We start from the raw sequence: 6,277 nt of genomic DNA, 5'->3' as shown, positions 1-6,277 counted from the left end.
GCCTATGGAGGGGGGGCCAGGTGGCAGGGGGGAGGGTCCATGGGGGGGTTGGCTGTGGGAGCGCACTGACCACCAGGGGGCAGCTCCTGTGTTGAGCATCTGTCCCCTGGTGGTCAGTGAGCGTCATAGCGACTGGTCGACCCGTTGTTCCAGTAGTTCAGTCATAACGGTCGCTTAGGCTTTCATATATACAGATTTTTCTAAGTTACATACACACATACCCCGCACGATTGAAATTGCATTGGCTACAGATTAAAGGACAGTTTATCTCCTTTCATTGTTAAGCTATTCCCAGCCAAACTCAAGGTCTTCCACTTGATTTCTGTGGAACAGAAATAGGATGTGAACTACATTATGAAATTTTAAAAATTTAGTGGCAACATTTTTTTTTTCAAAAGTAAAAAGAAATAGGTGGAACTAAATTAAATAGTACATTTTACTTAACTGAATAATATCATCATTTTAATATCTGATCAATGTAAAAAACTTTAAGGACATCCTTACGTTCTTTTGTTACGCAGTTAAGTCTTCAAAGTGCAGTGTTTACTCTGTACTTAGGCCACAGTTCGATTTGAACGAGCCACACTGCCAACTGCTATGGATTGAAGAGCCCAGGTCTCTCTCTTCGTTTATTCATGGATTTATAAAAACTATTTACCTTATTGTGTCTTATGGGACAAAATGTTTCTAGTTTAATGGTGCCCAGGCAGAGGACTAGAGGGAGACAGGGGAGGCAGTCAGGGGGCCAATTTAAGGCGGCGTTCACTCTCAGGGTGGCGAAGTGAGCGCCCCCTTAAATCCTGTGCCCTTTGCACTTGTTTCGCCCCTGCCAGCCCTGATGGGGCCGTTTAACTAGTGCTCTCTTAAAGGAAAAGGAGCCAACTGTTTTAAAGGTACACATTATGCCCTAGCTCAGCCGTGGGCAAACTACGGTCTGCGGGCCGGATTCGGCCCGTTTGAAATGAATAAAACTAAAAAAAAAAAAGACCGTACCCTTTTATGTAATGATGTTTACTTTGAATTTATATTAGTTCACACAAACACTCCATCCATGCTTTTGTTCCGGCCCTCCGGTCCAGTTTAAGAACCCATTGTGGCCCTCGAGTCAAAAAGTTTGCCCACCCCTGCCCTAGCTGGTTTGGCTAAATGGACAGAGTGTCAGCCTGCAGACTGAAGGGTCCCAGGTTCGATTCTGGTCAAGGGCACATGCCGGGGTTGCAGGCTCGATCCCCAGTAAGGGGCATGCGGGAGGCAGCCAATCAATGATTCTCTCTCATCATTGATGTTTCTATCTCTTTCCTCCTCACCCTTCCTCTCTAAAGTCAATAAAATATATTTTAAAAATAAAATGTACACATTATGCCCTAGCTGGTTTGGCTCAGTGGGATAGAGCGTCGGCCTGCGGACCAAAGGGTCCCGGGTTCGATTCCTGTCAAGGGCATGTACCTCGGTTGCAGGCTCCTCCCTGACCCATGTCCTGGCTGGGACACCTGCAGGAGGCAACCAATTGATGTGTTTCTTTCACATCGATGTTTCTCTCTGCCTTTGCCTCTCTCTTCCACTCTCCCTAAAAATCAATGGAAAAAAATATATCCTCGGATGACGATTAACAAAAATAAATAATTAAATAAATATTTAAAAATGTACATATTATAAGCTCTTAAAAAGCCAAAAAAATCGGTTGCTACAGCTCCTCAAACTAAAAATGAGAAAGCCACAGACACGCACCTGACAAAGTCATCAGGCTGCACTCCCTGAGAGACTAACCGTGTCTCGTAGAGCTGACGCTGCTGAAGGGACGGACACTCAGAAAGAGATGTAGCAGCGCCGCCGCCACTTCCCGTGATACAGCCACTTGTCACGTGAAAGACTCGGCTGCAGCCGTGACAACCGCGCTGAGCTCTCATCGGCAGAACTGTGCTCCTGCCCTGCAAGTGGAGGGACGCGCCGGTGTGGCTGGGCCGCTGTGCTGCTTGTATCTGTCCAGAATCACACTAACGCAGCGGTCCTCAACCTGTGGGTCGCAGCCCCTTTGGGGGGTCGAACGACCCTTTCACAGGGGTCGCCTAAGACCATCGGAAAACACATATATAATTACATATTGTTTTGTGATGAATCACTATGCTTTCATGATGTTCCATTTGTAACAATGAAACTGGGGGTCACCACAACATGAGGAACTGTATGAAAGGGTCGCGGCCTGAGGAAGGTTGAGAAGCACTGTCCTAACGCATCACTGGCAACCCACCCAAGCGGTGCTGAAATATTCAGAGCGTTGACGAACGTTATTGACTCCCTAGTCTAGGGATGTCTACAGTTAACGGTTCCTGAACAAAGAATAACTCTACAAAGGAGACGGGGGTAGAGAGGCAGAGAGCAGAGATGCAGAAGGAAAGCTGGAGACAGCCAAGGGCGGGGTGTGGTCAACTATGCCTCATGCTGCCGAGAGGTCAAGAAGACCGCAAAATTCACCAGATTTGGAAATGCGGGAGCTACAGGTAAAACCCGCCAGAGCTACTTCTACAGAAGAGAGAAGGGATCAGCTGTGTGAGGTCGTGAGAAGATGTGGGGGGAAGGCATGGGTGCCCCAGGTGAGAAGACGGGGAGGGAGGCGCCTCAGTAACATTGAGAAGGCCCAGGAGAGGATGAGAGGGGATGCCTGTGGGTTTGGGAGTTGCAGAATTTCAGTGAAGGCTTTCATTTTCTCTGTGAAACATGGTGTGAGGGCGCAGGAGTGTAGTGGGCTGGCATAAGCGTTGCCGAAATGACAGGCTGAGTAAGAGGGACAGAGCGGCAAAAGGTGAAGATCCCAGAGGGTGTGTAGAGGTGGGCTGAAGGTAGATGGGAGGAGAGGCCCCTGGGGCCAGAAAGCAGGACGCCTGATTCCAGGACCTGTGGGAATGGCAAGCTTAAGGTGAGAATGAGGTTGTGAGTGGGTGTGGGCACAGGTGAAACTAGAGAGTGGTGCCACCGGGCGAACCAGCTCCCGAGTCCTAGTCCAACTTACTACCCTGCCCCGCCCGTCATCACCGCCCGAGACTTCACAGCAGCACGCTGGTGACTAAGGCCACAGCCGGGCAAACCCTCCTCCATCCTCCGCACCCTGTTCCCCGGCCAGAGAAAGTCTGTCTTACACCCACAGGTGATCTGAGAACTGGACACTGGGAGAGTATGAATCAAGCCTGGAATAGCAATTTAAAGAAAGGGGGGTGATACCCCCATAATTTTCATCAAAAACGAAACAGAACAGAGAGTGTTGGCCAGAGAGGTGAACCGGGTTCGTTGCAGACCCTCGCACTCGGCCTCCCCTCGTCTCACTGGTTATTGGTCCCTTTTTGTTGGATAATTTGAGGATATTTTTCCACTGATTTTTAGAGAGTGTGGAAGGGAGGGAGAGAGACAGAGAGGTAGAAACATCGAAGTGAGAGAGACACATCGATTTGGCTGCCTCCTGCACATGCCCAGGGCTGGGGATCAAGCCTGCAACCAAGGTACATGCCCTTGACCAGAATCAAACCCAGGACCCTTTGGTCAGCAGGCCAATGCTCTATCCACTGAGCCAAACTGGCTAAGGTGTATTGGTCAGCAGCTTTCACACATAGGAGTATGCACGAATCACCTGGGGAACTTAAAAAATACCACTGCTGCCCTCGCCAGTTTGGCTCAGTGGATAGAGGATTGGCCTGTGGACTCAAGGGTCCTGGGTTCCATTCCGGTCAAGGGCACATGCCCAGGTTGCGGGCTTGATCCCCAGTAGGGGGCATGCAGGAGGTGGCCAATCCATGATTCTCTCTCATCACTGATGTTTCTCTCTCCCCCTCTCTCTCCGTCTCCCTTCCTGTCTGAAATCAATAAAAATACATATTTTTTAAAATACCGCTGCCCAGTTACCACCTCCAGAGATGTTGGTTGAATTGGTCTGGATGCAGCCTGGGCGCCAGGTGCTCTCCAAGTCCTGCAGGTGATCCTCGGGGGCAGCCAGAGCTGCGAACCACCGCTTTCGAGCCATTCCAGACCCAGCGCAGCTGCCTCCCCGCAACACGCAGACCGTATCCAGGTCCAGGGGCAGCCGTCCTGTCCGTTCTGGAGGACACACAGGTTCTCCTGCCCTGCAGACCTGCAAGGCTCTCACGCAGGCCAGGAGGACACCACGTCAAGCTGAGTGTGGTCAGCGTCGCCGGGGCCTAGCTGCCCTGCCTGTTTAGCTGGCTTTGCACATCTTGAGCAATCAGGCTGCACAACCTCCCCAGGAGCCCTACTCGGGTAGGGGGAGGGCAGGGGAGGAAGGCCAAGGGCCTCAGGTGTGGTGTGAAACTTGGGCAGGAGGGACAGTCCGTCTGACGAAGAGGAGCAACCCAGACGGCAAACAAACAGGGCAGGGTGGACCAAGCCCAAGTGAGGCGGACAGCTTGGCGGTCACGGGGCGCCAACAGGGGCCAACGGAGTGGCCTTGCCTCTGCACCTCCAGAGACCGGAACTTTCCACTAGGGCAGGGCGTGTGGAGACAGCGTGACGTGCCCGCCCCAAGACAAAGCCAGAGAGTCCTCGTCCATGGGGAACGTGACATGACGTCGTAAGCTCAAGAAGGAGCCTCTTGTTCGGACTCTAACTGGCATGGGTGGGGGGGTGTCATCATAGGACAAAGAGAGGTCCCCAAACTGCAGCATCTACAGTGGCACCCAGGACCACCAGATGCACCCACTCTTCCCACAGGCTCTATAGACCCCCATCTGCACCCACACATGGGGCTGTACCCACACATGGGGCTGTATCCACTCATGGGGCTGTACCCACACATGGGGCTGTACCCACTCATGGGGCTGTACCCACACATGGGGCTGTACCCACACATGGGGCTGCACTGGCCGGTTTGGGCATCTCTGCCTCCACCAAACCTTGTTCACTGTGACACCTCATTGTTCACTAGAAGACTCAGCTGTTTGGTGTCTAATGAACACATGAATGAAAAGGAGGGGATGCCTCCACTGTTCTTAAGCAAAGAATCACCAGCCCTTAGTTGGGGGAAGCCCTTGGGGGGAGGGAAGGCCTTAATCCAAACCTGTTAAATCAGGCCTTTTGGGCCCGGCCAGCGTGGCTCGGTGGTTGAGTGTTGACCTATGAACCAGAAGGTCACGGTTCGATTCCCGGTCAGGGCACATGCCTGGGTTGAGGGCTCGATCCCTAATGCTTCACATCAATGTTTCTCTCTCCCTCCCCCTCTCCTTTCCTCTCCCAACAAAAACCTAGTTTAAAAACTTTAAAAATAAAATTTAAAAAAGGCTAACAGTGTACATACAGTAAAACTCGAATGATACAGAGATTAGCACAGCCCCTGTGCAATGCTGACATGCGAATTCATGAAGCGTTCGGTATTTTCCAATGACAAGACTTCGGCTGCTAGGAACTGTGCAATAACATCAGAAGAATTATGTTTGGTTTTTAACCCTTAAAAGTGAAGAAAATAAAAATGGAGGATGTCAGTAAGTCGACAACCTTCCGCCTGAGTGATCTACACTTTACACTAAATACAATTTGGTTCCTATTTAGATAGTTCGAGAAATAAAGTGACTCGTTGTACTTGCTGATCTTCCGCTAATATTAGGGTGTTGTACGTATAAATGGCTGATACAGACAACAAAAAATGTTCAACGTTATAGTCATTAGGGAAATGCAAACTGAAACCACAGGGAGGTGCCTCTATACACACATTTAAATAACTAAAATTTAGAAGACTGACCGATTTTGGTCAAGGCCATGTACCTCGGTTGCAGGCTCTTTGTGTATCACTTGTCATGAACTGGGGTCACTGGAACCTGTGGGCGCCTGGAACGCCTCCCTGCGTCCTTGCTCTCGCCACAGGAGACACTCCATTCTTCACTTGTATCATCGTTGGGGAGCAACCAGAGCTCCCCACTAACAAGAAGAGCAGGTAAGCCTGCAAGGGGTCCCGGGATAGAACGTGTGCATCTGCAGGGCCACAGCCGTGTTCGGAAAGCTCAGCGGCCTCCAAGATCTGGTCCCAGGAGGCGAGGAATAACGCCATGAGGAAGTCACAGGCCTCGGGCCCAAAACATGTCGTAAGTGGGGCCTCTGGGTCCTGCACACCTGGTGAGGAAGAGTCAGAAGGAGGAGGCTGCCCTCCCCTCTTTCCAGAAGAAAACAGGCTAACTGGACATGGCGTCCCTACCCTCTATAGTGCATTTCCCAATGACTGTAATGTTGAGGGTAGGGATGCAGAGAGAGAGAGAGAGAGAGAGAGAGAGAGAGAGAGAGAGAG

General features: G+C 51.0%; 1 pseudogene; it reads left to right on the top strand.

Moving 5' to 3' along the window:
• The first annotated feature begins 5,286 nt into the window (after positions 1–5,286).
• On the top strand, positions 5,287–5,377 carry LOC118679297 (annotated as a pseudogene).
• The last annotated feature ends 900 nt before the right edge of the window (positions 5,378–6,277 follow it).

This window comes from Myotis myotis, unplaced genomic scaffold (genome assembly GCF_014108235.1).
Source record: "Myotis myotis isolate mMyoMyo1 unplaced genomic scaffold, mMyoMyo1.p scaffold_m19_p_23, whole genome shotgun sequence".
NCBI lineage: Eukaryota > Metazoa > Chordata > Mammalia > Chiroptera > Vespertilionidae > Myotis > Myotis myotis.
The sequence above is the reverse complement of the archived record's forward strand: the minus strand, read 5'-3'. Positions and strand labels throughout refer to the sequence as shown.